We start from the raw sequence: 19,209 nt of genomic DNA, 5'->3' as shown, positions 1-19,209 counted from the left end.
TACTTTTTAAAACATGGAAATAAATTTTAAAAACTAATTTAAAATATGTCTCTATGTTTTCTAGATTTTGTGTTTTGCTTTAAAAGAGCTTCTCTATTCCAAGGTTATAGAAATATGTCCCTATATTTTCTTTATGTTCTTCCAGTAATTGTATAGGTTTGTTTTTTACCTGCACCTCTTTAATCCATCTGAAATTTGGTTTGCATATAGTGTGAGGTAAGGGTCTGTCATAGATAGATTCTATAGATTAGCTGGATCAACATTCATATCAATACCCTTCTGGTATGTCTTCCTATATTGCAGACTATCTTGAAGATAGGATTCCAGATGTAATGGAGATTCCCCCAGTTGGATGCCTTCAGAATCTGCCACAGCTCCAAGCCAGTGACTGAGCATGAAGAGGAAACTAGAGTGTGGCCATTTCTCCCCACATAGAATAACTCTTCCATGGGCAATCTTGTAGTAGCCAAGACTTTCTCAAAGCTGCATCACAATCTGAAGCTTTTCCTACCCAATCTTCTTTCTTGTTCCCTTTCTTTTCACAGATGTCATACCTAAATTACAGTCTGAAGACTTTCCCTGCTGCTCCTGCTCCTTCTTCCCTTTATCTTTTTTAAAAAATTTTATTTTTTATTTATTTATTTTTGGCTGCCTTGGGTCTTCTCTGCTGTGCATGGGCTTTCTCTAGTTGCGGTGAGTGGGGGCTACTCTTTGTTGTGGTGCACGGGCTTCTCATTGCGGTGGCTTCTGTTGTTGCAGAGCACGGGCTCTAGGCGCACAGGCTTCAGTAGTTGTGGCATGTGGACTCAGTAGTTGTGGCTTGTGGGCTCTAGAGCGCAGGCTCAGTAGTTGTGGCGCACGGGCTTAGTTGCTCTGCGGCATGTGGGATCTTCCTGGGCCAGGGATCGAACCCATGTCCCCTGCGTTGGCAGGTGGATTCCCAACCACTGTGTCACCAGGGAAGTCCCCCCTTTATCTTTTACATGCAGTGTCCCAACAAATCTCCTGTCCTTCTAACTCCATCTTGGTGTCTACTTTTTAAAAGACCTAAGCAGATACAACTCACATGAAGCTTTGAGTTACCTGGAGAAAAAGGCAGCACATCTTCCATTTTACTGGGGCAGATCCTGGCAGAGGTGCTGTAGTTTTGGAATAGCACCCATGGCAAAAGCTTCCTACTATCTGGAAGCTTCCAGACTGTAGCAACAGCATCTCCTTCAGTGGTTGAATTCTGCACTGTGGCTTTGGAAGTCATTCTGGTAAGCTCAATCTAAATCCTTTTCCTCTCTCTTCACAGTTCTGGCAGCTATACATAACTTCCAATTCCTTTCTGATGAAAATAGTAGAATGAATTCTCTTTTCAGAAATTAAAACTATCACCAATGTAGCATCTAATTTAATTTCTTCCAAAGTGGGTAATCTATTGTCTCAAAACCATTCTTGACTCGTCAGTCTTTTCCTAATGATTTAAAATGCCCTTCTCACATACGCTAGATTTCCATGGATCTATTTCTTTACTCTGTTCCATTGTTTGGATTATCTGTTCAAACATCAATATCACTCTGTATTGACCACTTTACAGTAAATGTTTATATGTTGTTCTTACTGTGTCAAAATTCTCCTGGCTCTTCTTATTCATTTTTTTCTTCTAGATGACTTTTAGAATTTGCTTTTAAAATTCTATTTTTTTAAACTTTTACTAAAATTTTTATTGGGATTTCACTTAATTTATAGATTAATTAGGGGAAATTTTACTTCTCTACAATATTGGATCTTCACCAGGACTCATTTATACTAGGGACTGGCTAAATGGCTTGGGAGTGGGCTTGAAGCTTGAAGGCACAGGCCTGTACCTGCTAATTAACTTGGCCAAGAGTAGCTCATAGGTGTCTTAGAGAGAGCAAGTAAAGTTTTGCAGAATGGTGGGAAAGCAAGCCAGGCCACCTGGAGTCAAGGAGTGGTTTGATGATGACACACTGAAGGATAAATAACCATCTTATATGTAAGTGGGGGGGTACTTTAGGCCATGTACTGTGGCTGAGGGAGGGACTCTGGGATCATAAGCTCTTCCATGAGGAGGCCATCTCCATGTACTGATGTAACTAAGAAGGCCCCCAAATCCTGGGTGGAATCAAGATGGGACCAAAGAGGAAACAACACTGAGGACTCCAGAGAACTTGGAGCCAGGGGAGAATGGAGGAAAATATCCTGTTTCTGGTTCCTTGGAGACCAGGGTAACGGAGGGAAAGCCTGGCAGGTGATATGGAAGAACAGAACAGACTAGTAGGGGAAGACAGTCTTCTCGGAGAGTCAGGAAAAGAAGAACAGCCTTGGAAGAGACTGGATGTGGACTGGAACAAAGTTTACAGAGTTGAGGCATCCCTATACAAGATTCACCTGCAACGGTGACCACAGATGAGTCCTGTGTCCAACTAGCAAGATTCCCTTCATCAGTTCTTCACCTGCAGGAAGAAGTTTCCATTCCTCTCGATACAAATGGCTTGGATGTGTATTGTTATTGCTGAGTTATTGCAAGTGGAGAGTGAGGGTCCATGGGGGTTATAAACTCCTTCCTAGAACCAGAGCTTCAAGTCCTGGCTGGTGGCAGAGAAAATGTGAGAGAAGGCAGGTGCAAACCCGGCACCTGTTCAGAGCTCTCCTACTGAAATGTTCTCCAGAGGTCTTCTGGACTGACCCAAGGTCTTCTGTAGCCATTTGGGTCCCTTTAGCCACTGCTGAGCTCCAGAATGGATCTTTTCTCTTCTACCTTTCTATTAAAAAAAAAAACCAAAACACGTCTGGATAGTACTTCAGAGTTTATATTCATTATCACACTTGGCCTCCTAAAAACACCATGATTTAGGTGTAGCTATCATTACTGATGGGAAAACTGAGGCTCAGAGAGATTATCTGACTCACCAAAAGGCACAAAGCTACTCAGTGACAGAGTCATTCATTTACTCGGCAAATGTTTCCTGAGGCCTTACTGTGTGTCCAAAACTCTGGAGGCCCAGCGCTGAAAAGAACCTGTCCAAGTCATCAAGGAGCTCCCAGCCTAGTGGGCAGACAGGCTCATGAACGGGTAATTTTAAAGCAATATTATTGCCTTTCTGGTGGTCCAGACCAATCGAGAGGTGATGCAGAAGAAAGTCCCCAGGAAGGCCCGGCAGAGTCTTCCCAGACATAGAGGCAGCATTTGAGCTGAGATTGAAGAATGACTAAGAATTTTCCAGGGGCAACAGTGGAGACATTGTATTCCAGGAAGGAACAGCAGGGGCAGAGGTACCCAGCAGTGAGAGGACGCAGAGGCTTCTGGAAAACTGCAGGTTGTTCTAGATCACACGGTGGCAAATGGTGTGCGAGGTGGCCCAGAGACGGAGACTGACTAGGCTTCAGGGGCATTCATTCCATGGCTAAGGAGTGCACCAGACACTCCCCTAAGCACATACTAACTCACAGCATCTCCCCCTCGTCTAGGCTGGGACCCCTCCCAGCACAGCTTACACTCCAGAGCCCCAGAGAGGCCAGGCTGCGGCTGCCCGTGTGGGACTTTGTCTGTGTCCTCCCTTCGTCCACTGTTCCCCCTGAGACCACACCATTCACAAATCCTCACCTTGGGAGCTGCACCCCAGGGACCGCCCCCAAACACCTTCTTTACTAGTTTCAGTCACTTACAGGAACTTGACACCATGCTATGTTTGTATTTGTTCGCTGTTTGTCCCCTTCCACAAGAATATGGGCTCCGTGAGGGCAGGGACCTGACCTATTTTATTCCCTGCGCCCGCTCATGCCTAGAAAGGTGCCCGGCACGTGGTAGGCACCCAGAAGATATCTTGCTGAATAAATGATCTCAGTGACTCCTCACAATGACCCAGTGAGGTAAAAATTATCACACCATTTTACAAATGAGGAAACTTGCCTAGGTGACACAGTGCACAGCACAGCCAGGCTTCCAAACTCTGCCTGTGTGACTCCGGACCAAAGCTTATACTGTAAACCCAAGCCCATGTTTGTCATTTCCAGAAACTTCCAGGCTATTTCACACCTCCTCAGTGCTTCTTTTGCAAAGAAATGTCCTTTCTCCCTACCAACCCCTCCCACATACACACACACAACTGACCAACGCAATGCGCCTGGAGCCCCTCTGGCCCCTGGACGGGTTCCTGGTGGCTCTATCTCATGTTTGTTTCCTTTTTCTCTTCTGTGAAACGCTTTAGGGTAAGACTTTGCCTTATTCATCTTTGCTTCCCTAGCACCAAGTGGGGCCCTGGCAGAAGGCTAGCAATCTGTGAATATTTATTAAATGAAAAGAAGGAAGAGAGGGAGGGAGGAAGGAAAGAAGAGAGAGAGGAAGGGAGAAAGGAAGGAAGGAACAGAGGGAGGGAGGGAGGAAGGAAGGAAGGGAGGGAGAGAGAGAGGGAGGGAGGAAAGGAGGACATGAGCAGGGCCATGGGGATTATAGTCCAGCCCTGGCCCATCAGTGCCAGTGCTCTATTGCCCCCAGAGGCCCAAAGTCTGCCTGTGGGAGCCTCTGGTTCATAAATGTTTGCTGATTGACATAATGTCACTAACTTATATTTGTAAGTCCTTCAGCATGTACAGGACAGTTTCACATAACTTGGTGGTGTAGGCAGAACAAATAACATTATTTTTACATCCCCTCTCCCCGGAATGGAAATATGGCAGTCTCCCTAACAGCCGTCCTGTTCCCTTCATACTGGGCATCAGCCGTGTTGTCTGGGTAGGATAATCCCACCCCAGTTCAGGGGTCTCAAGGCAGCTTGGTCCAGTGGAGAGAGATCTGGATGGGGAATCCAGAGATCTGGGATCCTAATTCCAAGTGAGCCATAACTGGTGGAGTGACCTTGGGTAGGTCCTTCCTTCTCCAGGCCTCTGTTTCCTCATCTGTGACATGAGGGACCTGAACTGTCAACAGATGATCTCCAACATTCTTTCTGGCTCTAGGATCCCCATATTTCTGAGACTTTAAATTGTCTGGTGCAGGAAGGCAGCCAAGAGTAGTGGCCAGGGCCCAGAATGAGGAGCATGAATACCTGGGTTCAAATCCAGGCTTACCTCTTACCCCCTCTGCGCTCAGTCACCTGGTCCCTCGGGGCCTCAATGTCTTCACTGATATGATGGAAGAAAATTCCTCTTGCCCAGATTACTCTCCTGGTGAATAAAGGGATAAAACATGATAAGGATGAAGAAAAGATAAAACCTTTACCTTTGCCGGTCATTTGTGAGTATTTGCTCCAATCCAGACATGGTGGTAAGAACTTGACAGACTGTCTGATTCACTCCTTAGTCCTGTAGGGTGAGAATTGTCCCCAGGGATGACAACTGACCCTCTGGGGAGCAAAGACCTGACCTGCAGGTTTTCTCATTTCTTTGGTGTAAATATTCTGCTGTGGCCCTTTTCAAGCTAACCAGCTTCATATGACTGAATGAGGAATTGAAAAGAAATACACACAATTGGCTTTTGGGAGCTAGAACGAGCCAGCTCCATGCATCCCTGATTACATCCGCTTCATTTATGAGAAAACTGAGCTTTGGCAACATGCCCCAGTTCACACACTCAATACTAGCAGGGGTGGGATTGGAAGCTGGGCTTGCTTGCCTGCAGACTCACTGCCCCTTCCCCTGTGCCACACCAGTGCTCCGCGCAGCTAGGGGATGTCTGTGCTCATGGAAAGAGACTGGACGTAGAATTAGAAGGTGTCAGTTTGCAGCCTGGCTCAACCACCTTATAGCTGTGAGACCTGGCAGCACTTAGCTTCTCTTAACCTAAGGCCTCAGTCTCCTCATCTGTGAAATGGAAGCAAATGCACAGTGTACACCTTTTCTCTGTGGCTCGGACAAACACTGCTGTGCTTTGTGACAGAACAGCTCAGTCTCAGAGCAGAAGCAGCCAGCCCCGCGAGGGAGCCGACAGGGAGTTGCTGCTCATCCAGGGAGCCTATCTGCTCTGAGGACCTGCCTCCCCCAGACTAGGGGCTCACCTCCTCCACCTTTGGCTTGAGGGTCTGTAGCCAAAGGCAGGTGGAAGCATCCTTCATCCTCGGCGGGCTCCTGCTTGAGTCCTACCAGGCTCCGCCCCCTCAGCTTCCTAACTCCTAACATTCCAGTGCCAGGCCCTCCCTTCTGCCTCTCCTCAGAGCTTAGACTGGGCAGAAACCAGAACCCTTCCCAGAGCTGCTGGAATCCTGCGCCTCATAAATCAGGATGCATCCTGAGCTGTGGGACCAAAGGAACACTCTGGAAAAGTGAGTGACTCCCCTGGTGATCATTTCCACACATCATCCCATACCCCACTTGACCCCTCCCCAGGGTCAAGCTGCCTTCCAACACCACCCCTCACTAACGATATTTGGGCTCACACCTCCCTCTCTTAGCACCCAAGCAGCGCGGGGTGGAAAGAGATCTGAGGTGGGGCTCAGGCTCCTGGAAACCATGCCCTGCTCTGTGGCATGACCCAGAAGGGAGGTCAGCTGACCTCTCAGAACCTGCCCTCACCTGGCCTGGCTGACGTGGAAGGTGGGAGCAGTCTATCATCACCTTTGTAAGAGGAAGACATTGTACTCTGTGCAGACCGAGCTTATGCCCAAATCACGTGCATTCACACACACACACACACACACACACACACACACACGTGTGTGTATGCACTTCCATCTATCCCCACCCTGGAGCATCCTTGAATTTCAGAGAGGCACGTTGTGATGTGGACCCTGGTCCCACAAGAGGCAAGAAAGAGATTTCTGGGTGACCCGAATCGCTGGGAGCACATATAAGGAATCAGAGGGAAAAAACACAGGCTGAAGGAAACAAAACGTAGGAGAAGGGATTGCCTGAGTGGAAGGGGTCGTGAAACTGACCTGGGGTAGGGCGGGGGTGAGGTGCAGGCAGCTTCCCTGGAGTAAGTCTCTGGCAGTGCCGGCAGCTGGGGCTTCAGAGAGGGCGGGTGTGCCCTGGCGCTGAGGGGCTGACTAGGATTGAGAAAGAGACCATTCCTTCTGAGTGACTAGGGGAGCTCGGCTCTGGCCTTAGACAGAAGGACGGAGGGAAGGAGGGGAATGGTAGGCCAGGATGAGGCCTGGAAGCCCTCTCCAGTGGGCTGGTCCAAGCAGCTAGGCAGAGTGACTCGTTGTCTGGGCCAGGGTTGTCCTTGCTCTGGCTTGTCTGTGGTGTCATTCCAGTACTTTCCTTTAAGTATTTGCCTGAAGGGTGGTCTGGGCAGAGACAGTCTAGGGATGGGCAGAGTTCAGAAGCAGTGGTGTCCTTGGGTGGAAATGTGTCACATTTTCTTTGCATCCAGGGGAGAGGTAAAAGGTAATGAGAGGGATTTTCTCTCTGTGGGAACCTGAGCTGAGAAGAGATTCAAGGGAGGGTGTCCAGTAGACCAAGTTGCTTTGACTCCGGTGAATTAACCATTATCCCAGACCAGGGAAGCCTTGTCGGCTCTCAGAACTAATCCAACCCATAGACCCAACTTGCCAAGCAAAATCCCAAGAGTCAGGAACATGCAGGTCAGCCTTGGCCAATGTATTCAACCGTAATGTGGGCTCTGAATGCCCCCACCTGCACTTGGCTGCCCCAGCTTGGCCCTGGACCCCTATACAGCTGAGGCTATGAGCGTGGGATGTGTGCAAAGTCTGAGGGCCACTGCATCCTGGCCATGGTGCAGCCCAATGACATTCCTGGGCCACACTAGAGCATGGGGCCTGGTCCCCGGAGCATTTCCAGATCCAGGGCCTCTCCCCCACACGGTGTTGGACAAGCACTGCCCCCCTGGCTCAGGGCTCCTCTTGCCCCTCACCCCTTTGGCCCCCATCTTTGGGTGGAGTGAGTCCATTTCATTACACTCACCCAGAGCCTGCCCCCCAGGGATCACCTGCAAACCTCGGTGGGCACTGAGAGTGCTGGCAAAGCTGGCGATCCCACAGCTCCCGACAATGGCTTGGCTGACTTCCTTAAGCTCACATGGTGAGCTTAAGGCTGAGGGAAGCTTCTGAGAGCTGCCCCCAGATCCTGCCCCTGAAAGGGGCTTGGCCTCTCCCAAGGCAGATGCGGAATCTCTGAGAGAATGTAGGCCTCCGCCAGTGGAATGTCAGGGCTGATGAGGACGCTGCAGACCTCCCTGTCCAACCCACACACCACAGATGAGGACCCTGCGTCCTGGACTAGGTCACAGAGATGGGTTCCGGGCAGACTAGGCCAAACCTGGGCTTCCTGTTGCTCATTCTTCCTATTACAGCTCACGCTACCACTCCCCAGCCCCTGCTCAGATATTAATACACAGGAAGACTTTCTGGGCCCGGGTGAGGACCCCCGCCCCTCCCCACTTCCCAGGATGAGCATTGGTGGGGGGCAGGGTGAACTCTGGCCAGGGCAGGAAAAGTGCTGTCTAAACACGCAGTGGGGCCTGTGTGTCTGGCTCGCTGGCTGTCACCCGGGCCAGGTGGGCCTCTGACACACAGCAGGAATTTTCCATTCGCGCATCCTCTGGCTGGTCAGGATCCAAGGCACTTTTAAGCCTTTGTTTTTTCATTCCCGTTGTCTCCCCTGCCCCATGAAGATGCGCCCTGTGGTCCAGAACATGAGTCCCTAAACTCTCAGGGAGGCTTCAGTGAGACTCAGCCAGAAGCCACCTGTTAGTGCCTAAAATCTAGAATTATCAAATGTAGGAGCAGGAAAAGTGCTTTTTAAAAATCTACACGGATGATGAAATTAAAGTTCCTAAATAAGGGTGACCTGGCCAAGATCACTCCACCGTTAAGTGGTGCGACCGAGATCAAACACAGGTTTGTCTAACCCTGACACTATTATACTTCCATAGTCCCAGTTTCCCAAGGTTAAGAGTCAAGGTCAGCGAGAGACGCTCTAAGCCACGTGAGGGAGCGCCAAATGTGAAGCTGCCTGCAGGAGCAGAGCCATCCGTATGGGAAAACTGCTGGATCACAGAAGCCTCCAGAACGGGCAGCTGAGCTGCCCAGGACACCTGCTTCCCCGCGCTCCTTTTCCCAGCCTGCAGCAGCTCCAAAAGCTCCTTCCCAGAGGTAAGGCCAGTGGGCAGCGGCCCCACCCTTCTAGGACCTGTGACCCCATCCAGCATCGCGGGGATGAGGGTATTTCCTGGGTTGGGGCAGACTTGGCCTTGTGTCCAGGGCATTCCTTGGGCCTTGACGTGGTGGACGTGTGGGGAATACAGACTGGGAGGCTGGGCCCACATACTGGAGACTAGCCGTTCTTGAGCCTGAATCTTTTCTTTTTTTTTTACTATTTATTTGTTTATTTGGCTGTACCAGGTCTTAGCTGCGGCATGCAGGATCTAGTTCCCTGACCAGGGATGGAACCTAGGCCCCCTGCTTTGGGAGCACGGAGTCTTAACCTCTGGACCACCAGGGAAGTCCCGAGCCTGAATCTTGTGGGATCTTTGTCAACAGTGCAGGGGCTCCAGGGGGCCGCCACAGGCAGAGGTGTATCCCCGGGGCAGTGTGCCTGGTGGTCAGAGCAATCGCTTTGCCTGCAGGGCAGGTTCACAGCCAAGGGGAAAAGACTGACTCTCTACGTTGAATGGCATTCTGCAGACCCCTCCCTGGGACCCTGGGAATGTTTCCTAAAGTCACAACTAACTCCCCAGAGAGTGGGTCCTCGCAAAGCTGGACCTCAAGGAGCCTCAGCCTTGTCTAGGGAGGTTGACAAATGGGAAGGGGGTGACAGGGAGACCTGGAGTGCCATTTGGCTTGTGCAACCTCCTACCTCCATGAAACATGAAGAGAGAGGGCCCCAGTTATAAACTCAGCATTTCCCGAAGAAGATCTGTGAAATAGAGCCAAAGAGAGTTAGAGAAAAAAAAACGTCTCCATGGTCAAATAAGCTTGGGGAACCGGGTTAAATCAATCTTACTTCCTCAGACATATTACACATTTCCTACACATCTCCTAGAGCAGTTGTTCTCAGCCAGGGGCAAATTCACCCCCAGCGCACATGTGGCAATGTACTGAGACGTTTTTAGCTTTCACAACTGGAGGGGTGCTACTGGTATGTGGTGGATGGAGGCCTGGATGCTAAACATCCCACAATGCCCGGGATAGCCCACTACAAAGAAGTGTCTGGTCCAAACGTCAACAGTACTAAGACTGGTAGACCCTGTGCTAGAGCACGGCGCACTCCCAGGGCAGGTGTCCAGGGCCCACAGTGCAGAGAACAGTTGTCATTTTGGGCCAATCAGCACCTGCCCCCCTTTCCTATGTTTAAGGGTTTCCCCTGTCTGCTGAAGCAGAGGCTGCCTCCCAGTACAGAAGCTGAACGTGTAATGTGAAATTCACATTGTCCCCGCCTCTCTTGAGCTAGGGCGCGGGCACATGACCTCACTCTACCCCTAGACCGTGATGCAAGGAAGCCCAGAATATGTAGGTTCTACTCTGATGTGAGTCGTGGCAGCAATGGTGGCAGCAGCCACCATCTGTTTTCAGAGGCTTCAGTGGTGGCAGTTCTAGAAGCGGCTTCCAGGGCTGGTGGAGCCAGTGGCACAAGTATAAAGCACTAGTTCAGCGGCGGCAGCAGTGGGGCTTCCTGGGGCCAGGCATACAATATGACTTTGGGCATTGTCCCTGGCTGCTCTGCCCTTGGTTTTCTTACCCTGCAGGAGATTCTTTGAGCTGCCCAAGATCCTTAGAATAAATCCCTTTTAAGCTTAAATTAGCAGAGCTGGCTTCTGATGCTTGCAAACAAAAGCTAACGCTGAGTGATGCTTAGAATTTCCCAAACACGTTGGAGCGCAGGACTTTTTCTTTTGCAAAACATCTCAAGACACCATTGTTCTATAAGCATCCTTTGAGGAACACTGGCCAAAATGACAGTCGAATGGGGATTCACATAACCTCTGCTCTAGCCGGAACCAGACCACTGCTGTGGCCCACCCCTACCCAAGGCTAGGACGCTCAGCGCCGCTCTCCCGGTCCTCGATGAGTCAGGGCTACGCACATCTACCCTCCTCCCCCGTGACAACGAGAGTTGAGAATAACCACAGCTGGCTGCAGCCTCAAGAACCAGAACATAATCAAGGTTTGGAAATGATTGGGCTTGTCAGAAGGTGGAAGGAACTGAAATATGGATACGAAAAGTGTTGCTTGATTGGGCTGGTGGTATGTTTAAAAAGAAACTTGAGGTTTTGAGAGTATGTGGCATCAGGAAGGAAAAGAGGGGACCTTTAGGGGAGGTCAGAGTGAGTGAAGAGTGAAGTTATTTTAGGGAATGTTCTGCCTGGACTTCATGGAAGGTGCTGAGCAGGGTTTCAGGTGTGTTTAAAGAGAGCAATTTTAGACTCATTTAGACTCATTCATTTACTATGGAATTCAGACACTGAGCAGGTGCTGGGGAGACAGTGTTGAACCAAACAGACACACCGACCTGCCCCTGCCCTCCTGGAGTTTACGGTCCAGTGGGGGAGACAGACATCAAATACTTGAGGTACAGCTGGTCTTTTCATTATGATGGTGTTTTGTCATTGGGAAGGAGAGGACCACGGCATGAGGGGCCTAACCTCCCTGGGATCAAGGAGGACTTCCTGGGGAAGGGACTGTCAGAAGAGCAGGTGTGCGCCAGGTAGACACAGGGGCGAGCCCGGACAGAGGTAGGGTTCGTGAGGAGGCCAAGATGGAAGGAGCATGACAAATTGGGGACCTGAGAGAAGGATCCAAAAGCCCAGAGGGGCAGGGTAAGTGGACTGCCAGGCCAGGCTGGAGCAGTAGGGGGTACGGATCCGCAAGACCCCCCTGCAGGCCACACCGAGGGGCCAGGTCTTCATCCTAAAAGTGATGGGAAACATTCAAGAGTTCATACTGGAGCCATGTGACACAGGCTGAGGGGAACCTGAAGCTAGAAGACAAAAATGACGTGCCTTCTCCATTGACTGAGGTTGATGAAGGGAACCGGGCCTCAGATAGGGATAAGCCTCCAGGTGAACTAAGAAAAGGAGGTGAAAGGGGAAAGGACAGACTTTGGGAAGCACCTCTGGTGTGCTCAGATCACGTGCTGGGTGTTTTACATGTGACTTTACATTTACAGCAGAGCTGAGATAACCATAAAAGCAGCCCTGGTCCCACACAGAACTGGAATGCATGCTTTCCCTCCCCCCTCCTTCCCCCTGCATGCTGTTCAGGCCTGAAGACTGTCAGAGAAGTTCCGGGAGAAACAGGCAGGGTCCTTGAGAAGCAAGGCGGCCAACCTACACTGCTGGGCAGTGCCAGAAAGTGGGGGGGGGGGAGAAGGAGTCTTAGAAACCTGGCTGGTCCAGCCACCCCTTTTATAGATGAGAAAACTGAGGTCCAGGGTTCAGCAGCAGAGCTGAAAATAAAGCCCAGATCTTCGGCTCCTCGACCAATGTTCTCTCTGCTGTTCCAGGTGTTTGTATGTGCGTGTGCGCGCACACGCACGTCACACACATATGCCTGTGCGGCTGAGACGAGGCCATCCGTCTCTCCATCCATCCATAATCCAGGCTGGCCGTGATGTCGGCCTGAATTAAGATGTTTATAGAAATGAAAAAAAAAATGCTTAGAAAAGAAGTTGATCTCTACATGGAGGGGAGTATCCAGTTTCAGAAGGTTAATATCTTGATTTTTTTTAAATCCCTTTTCTATTTTTTCAAAGAGGATTTGGTGTTCTCAGACCCAGCTGGGAGCTTAAGAAAACAGTGGTGTTTCTCTGCCTTTCCCTGCAGCTCTGGGCCTCCCTTACTGGACCTGTGGACAGGGAAGCTTGGATCCTGACATTGGCTCAGGCCAGCCCCGTGCCTCATTTCCCTCTCTGTACAGGGGCACCAGGCTTCCCTTTCTGCATCCCTCCCCCGACCTGGTGGAGAAGGTTGGTCCAGCCTGAGAGTGAAAGGGCTCAGACACAGGAGGTGAGAAACAGGACTTACAGTTGAAGGTGTTCAGGGGAACTGACCTGGCAGCTGAGGAGAATCACAGGCCCTGAGTGAGGTGTGCGCGGACAGAAGAGGCAGATGCAGAGACCATAGTGTGTCTGAAAACCCAGAAGTCCCACCTCCCCCACTTACCGTCTGGGTGGACTTTGGAGCCATCCTTCCTCCTTGGAAAAATGGAGATGACAGTGGGACCACACATGCACTGGATGTGCTCTTAAAGCTGAGTTTTGGGGCAAAGAGGACAACATATTTCTGGGTTCACCATTGGTGGGTGGACAGAAGCCTTGGCGTGGCCATCTGTGTGCCCCAGTCAAACCCTTGGAGATCAGCCACCTCCAGGAATCCTAGTCCATCAGACCCTGAAGCTCCCTGGTCCCAAGCTTCCAGGAGAGAACACCCCTCTGCAGACGGCTGGGCCTCACAGGGTAGCAGGTGAGCCGGAGCCCTACCCAGGGCTAACTGGGTTCTCAACAATTTTGACTACAATAAAAATCAAGTTCCAGTTCCTCCAGATTCCCAAGGTCAACACAAATACCTCTGCTCAAGTCTGGTACCTTGGCCATTGCCTGGAACCCCATTATTTCTTTGCTAGTCAGAGATCTTTCTTACTAGGAAACTCAGCAATGGGACTAGAACTCAATCAAGAACCAAGTACCATCATCATGTTGCATGCCCTTGACCCTTCCCTTCCCTGGGCCTCTGTTTCCTCACTTGTAGAGTGGGAATTTCGACCAGATGACTTCCACCACAACTCCACACAATACACACACACACACACACACACACACACATTTCCTGTGACACTCATTTCAAGATTCTAAATTTCTCCTGAATCTCTGCTGAGTGTCTTGCCTGCCTCTAATCAGCTCAGTCCATCCACAGCCCACGCAACCCATGCTAGACCAGGAAGCCCCTTTTCCTGACCAGATCACCTAAGCCTCAGGGCTGGCTTCTTCCCTAAGCTATGGTGCAGGGTTGGTTTTCCCCAGCTCTTACCCGGGAAGTAGGGAACAGAGGGAAAGGAAAGAAGCACTGAGACATGCCAGTCCTGACTTAAGGACTGGTGCTTCCCCTATCTCACCTAATCCTGCCAACACATTTTAAGAAGGTGGGTCACACAGCTGGGCAGAGCAGGACCCACCCAGGGACGCTGACCCCAGAACCTGTGCTCTTTCCTCTGCCTCACGACTGCATCCTTAGACCCACTCCATTGAAACAGGGTAGAGTTCTCTGGCCAGGAGTTCTGTTCTGACTCAATTCCTCAATCCTTATTAAGAGACCAGAGGGTTTGTTTGACAAGATGTTGCGGGGGGCAGAAAAGGTCCACAGAGCCTATGGGGTGACTCCCTTCTGGCCTCTGGACTGGGGGTCAATCCCTCCCCCAGGGCCGTGTCAGGCCATCATCAGACACCCCTGGGCCTCTGGCAGTAGTTTTCCCGTTTGTCCTTTTGGATCCAGCAAGTTACAGCTCATTCCTTTGGCCACATTGTTCCTCAACGACATCACTTTTTCCATCTCCCTGACGGCGCAGTGCCCTTCCGCCTGAGCACTGCCTTCCAGCTGATCTCCATCTCCCCGATGGACTGTGGGTTCCGTGGACCACTGGACTGTACGATCTCTGGGTCATCGGACATCCACGCAGCACAGAGCCCAGGTACCCACCTGTGCCTTCCCATGGTGACCCAGCACCAGGACCACCCCCTGTCCACGTGGGTGGATGGTCCATTCCCCTTCGGATTGCTCGGTGTGCTAGTTCTCCCAGACACCTAGCTCAGAGACTCGAAGGTATCCTGCAATCTGTGCACGGCCGTGGAGACCCTTCTGAGTCCCTGCCTGGGCTGGTTGCTGGAGCACCATGCTAGGGCGGGCCGTGGACAACCTGGCCTCCTCTTTCCTCTCCACCTCGGATCAGTCACTGAGCCCAGCTTGTTCATGACAGTCCTGTCTCCCAGTCCCTTTGCAAGCCGGAGTCACTTGGCCTCACCCACAGTTCTGCCCTGTTTCCTAGTCAAAGTCAAGCATCTGTCCCTTCTGGAACAAGCCCAGGGTCTGTGTCCTAGCCCTTCCTACAGCCTTCCTCTCTGAGCTGCTCATTCATTCACACAACCAGTATTTTTGAAGCTCTAGCTGTGCGCCAGGTTCTGTGTGGACAGCACCTTTTGCTCTATTCCCCTGTTGCAGCTTGGCTCTGCCCTCAATCATTTTCTAGCGAGGGAGTGTGGCAGAAGAGTGAAAGCACAGACTTTGGAGTCAGACTGATCTGGGTTGAATATTGGAACTGTCATCTATTTACCTGTAAGAGCTTAGCCCATTTGCTCCGCTGTGAGCCTCAGTTTTCTCATCTGTAAAGTGGGAATGCTGCCATTCCAAAGGCAGCACTAAGTGTAATTATATTTGTACCTGGCACAATGTGCGTTTCTGGCAGAAAAGCAAGAAGGAGCCTGGAACATGTGGAGAGACTGCGAAGGTTACAGAATGGCTGGTGCAAAGAGCCCTAAGCGGAGCAAGGGGGATGAGGCTAGAGAGGCAGACTGGGCAGATCACACAAGGCAGGAGCCCAGGCCGAGGGCCACGGGCTTGGCTCTGAGGGCCACGGTCTCTTTGGAATAGCCCTGGCCGAGCACCTTTCACGCTCTCCCACTGCCTCCATCCAGCCGTGCAGATTTCTTCTGCTGGCACTCCAGGCTTTCCAGTAACCTCCCAGTACAGCCCTCCCTCCCACCACTCTCAGGATAGTATGGGGAATAAAGTGGCTTCTTCCTCATACCCTCTCTTCTGGCAAGTGACTAATGTGGGGCGCTGATGAGCAGGGCAATCCAGGCCTGCTTGGTGCCCCCTCCCCCTGCATCCCACCTCCCTCCTCTTTCCTGCCAGTATGATCCAGCGGGAATCGGCTCTCCTCAAGCCCAGCATCTGAATCAAGGTTGCTTCTCCTCCCCCCATCAAATGCCCAAAGGCTATGCATGGCCCAGCAAGGCCACTGGTTGCCATTCAGCGCCAGGGCTCCTCTTTGAGGACAGACCAAGGCTTTGGTCTGATTACATGGGCTCCAGCCATCTGAGATCACCAAGGTCAGGGAAAGCTGGCAGTCAGGTGGCCCCCACGCTCTGCTCCAGCAAGGCCACCCTGCTCTGAAAGCTACAGTCATGAAAATCAAAAAAGAGAAGGGCTGGATTAGAGAGGGCGACCTGGGTCCCAGCTGTTGTTAATAAGAACACTCTTTTTTTCTTTTTTTAAAAAATTGAGATATAATTGACATGTAATAACGTATTACATATAATGATTTTATATGTGTACATATTATTAAATAAGTTTTGTTGACACCCATCACCGTACATAGTTATCATTTTTTTCCTTGTTATGAGAACTTTTAATATCTACTCTCTTAACAACTTTCAAATATAGAGTGTTGTTAACTATACATTAGACCCGCAGGACTCACAACGGGAAGTTTGTACCCTCTGACCACTTCACCCATTTCAACCACCTCTCACCCCCTGCCTTGGACAACCACCAATCTGTTCTCTGTGTCTATGAGTTCAGTTTTTGTAAGATTCTACATGTAAGTGAGGTCATACGGCATTTGTCTTTCACTGTCTGGCTTATTTCACTTAGCATAATGCTCTCACGTTCTGTCCATGTTGCCACAAATGGCAGGGTTTCCTTCTTTTTAATATCTGAATAATATTCCATTGTACATATACCACATTTTCTTTATCCCTTTATCCATCAATGGACGCTTAGTGGGTTTCCAAATCTTGGCTATTGGAAATAATGCTGCAATGAATATGGGTGTGCAGATACTCTTTTGAGATAGTGATTCTATTTCCTCCAGATTAGTACCCAGAAGTGGAATTGCTGGATCAGATGGCAGTTCTATTTTAATGTTTTTGAGGAGGCTCCACACAGTTTTTCCACAGTGGCTGCACCAATTTACATTCCCGCCAACAGCGCACAAGGGTTCCCTTTTCTCTACATCCTCACCAACGCTCATTATCTCTTGTCTTTTTGATAATAGTCGTTCTAACAGGTGTGAGGTGATAGGTCACTGTGGGTTTGATTTGCATTTCCCTGGTGATTAGTGATGTTGAGCATCTTTTCGTGTACCTGCTGACCCTTTGTAGGTCTTCTTTGGAATAATGTCTATTCAGATCCTCTGCCTATATTTTAATTAAATGGTTTGGTCTTTTTATTGAGTTGTATGAGTTCTTTAACTATTTTGAGCGTTGACCCCTTATCAGATATATGATTTGCAAATATCTTCTCTTGTTTTGTAGGTTGCCTTTTCATTTTATTGATGGTTTCCTTTGCTGTACAGAAGCTTTTTAATAGTTTACATTCTCACCTTTTAATAGAATTAATTAATTAGTCTTAGTTTCACATTCATCATCTCACTTGGAATCCCTCAACCACTGTGTGAGGGAGGCTACAGTGGAGATGGCTCTCATCCTTCTCTGCTGTACAGGAGGAAGCTGAGGCTCACAGAGGGGCCATGGCTTACCCAGCTCTCACAGCTGGTTGCTGCTGAGGTCTGCTGGCTTCTGGCCTCCTCCACTAGGCTGCCCACATGGTGAGTTTGGGTCACGTCATTTGCTTAGTACCAACCCAGAATCTTAGAATTTCAGTGCTGGGAGAGACTGATGTTTCAATTCCTCTTCAGTGGTCTTGGAGAGGGTGTGGAGAAAAGGGAACCCTCCTACACTGTTGGTGGGAATGTAAATTGATACAGCCACTGTGGAGGCTCCTTTATAAACTAAAAATAGAGCTAGTATATGATCCAGTAATCCCACTCCTGGGCATATATCCAGGGAAAACCATGGTTTGAAAAGATACATGCACCCCTAATGTTCATAGCAGCACTATTGACAATAGCTAAGACATGGAAGCAACCTAAATGTCCATTGGCAGATGAATGGTAAAGAAGATGTGGTCGTATATACAATGGAATATTACTTAGCCATTAAAAAGAATGAAATAAGGCCATTTGCAGCAACATGGGTGGACCTGGAGATTATCATACTAAGTGAAGACAAATATCATATGATATCACGTTTAGGCAGAATCTAAAAAAAAATGCTACAAATGAACTTATTTACAAAACAGAAACAGATTCACAGATTTAGAAAACAAGCTTATGGTTACCAAAGGGGAAAGGTGGTGGGGGAGGGATAAACTGAGAGTTTGGGATTGACATGTACACACTACTATATTTAAAATAGAAAACCAACAAGGACCTAGCATATAGCACAGGGAACTCTGCTAGATATTCTGTAATAACCTAAATGGGAAAACAATTTGAAAAAGAATAGATACATGTATATGTATAACTGAATCACTCTGCTGTACACCTGAAACTAACACAACATTGTTAATCAACTACACTTCAATATAAAATTTAAAAATTTTAAAATAAATGAATAAATAAATAAATTCCTCCTCAGCGTTCTGACAGCATCCAAGAATCTTTCAGGGAGTTCTTCCTCTGGGAAAGGAACCAGCACAGGTAGAACAGACACTGCCATGGCCCAGTGACTCTCCTGTCTCCATCTGGCTCATTACCCCCTCACTTCCAGGGACCTCCTCTCCCGTTCCTTCCCCCACTAACATGACCCAACTTCCTCAAAGAATCTGGAAGCCACTAAATCATGGTCAAAAAAACCTTGTCTGTTTTTGAGGGAACACACATTTCATTAAATTTCTAGAGGAAAAAAATTCCAGGAGGGCATTCGTAATTTTTAAAAATACATTATTTCAGGTTTTTTTTAATAGCCTGAATAATTAGATCCTGCAGCATATATTTCCATGTTTGAGGATTTCAAAAAGTTCTTCTCTAGCTGGTCAGGTCATTTTAGCCTGGACTAGAATCCAAACCAGATGGACTAGATAGACTAACATCTCTGCTTTTGTTTTTTTTAAATTAAAACCATTTCATTGAGACATGATTGACATACAAAAAACTGTACATATTTAATGTATAAAACTTGTTGCATTTGGAGATAAGTGTACATACACCTGTGAAACCATCAAGACAATTTATGTTGTAAGCATGTCCATCGCCTCCAAAAGTTTCCTCCTACCTCTTTATTTATTATTGCTATTATTATTTTTAACAGATTTTATTTTTTATTTTTATTCTATTTATTTATTTATTTTTATTTTTGGCTGTGTCGGGTCTTAGTTGAGGCGTGTGGGATCTTTCATTGTGGCGTGCAGGTTTTTCTCTCTCTAGTTGTGGCAGGCGGGCTCCAGAGGGCGTGGGATATGTAGTTTGCAGC

The 19,209-nt window shown here is 49.0% G+C and overlaps 1 protein-coding gene across 1 annotated transcript in view; it reads right to left on the bottom strand.

The window, feature by feature from the left end:
* The window catches only part of CIB4 (calcium and integrin binding family member 4), a 91,882-nt gene that overhangs the window by 63,064 nt on the left and 9,609 nt on the right, over positions 1–19,209 (bottom strand). Inside the window, exon 2 of the mRNA XM_060169874.1 lies at positions 5,077–5,172. The gene's annotated coding sequence lies outside the window, so the exon portion shown is untranslated. The remainder of the gene's footprint in view (positions 1–5,076; positions 5,173–19,209) is intronic.

The sequence above is a fragment of the Lagenorhynchus albirostris genome, chromosome 13 (assembly GCF_949774975.1).
Source record: "Lagenorhynchus albirostris chromosome 13, mLagAlb1.1, whole genome shotgun sequence".
Lineage (NCBI taxonomy): Eukaryota > Metazoa > Chordata > Mammalia > Artiodactyla > Delphinidae > Lagenorhynchus > Lagenorhynchus albirostris.
The sequence above is the reverse complement of the archived record's forward strand: the minus strand, read 5'-3'. Positions and strand labels throughout refer to the sequence as shown.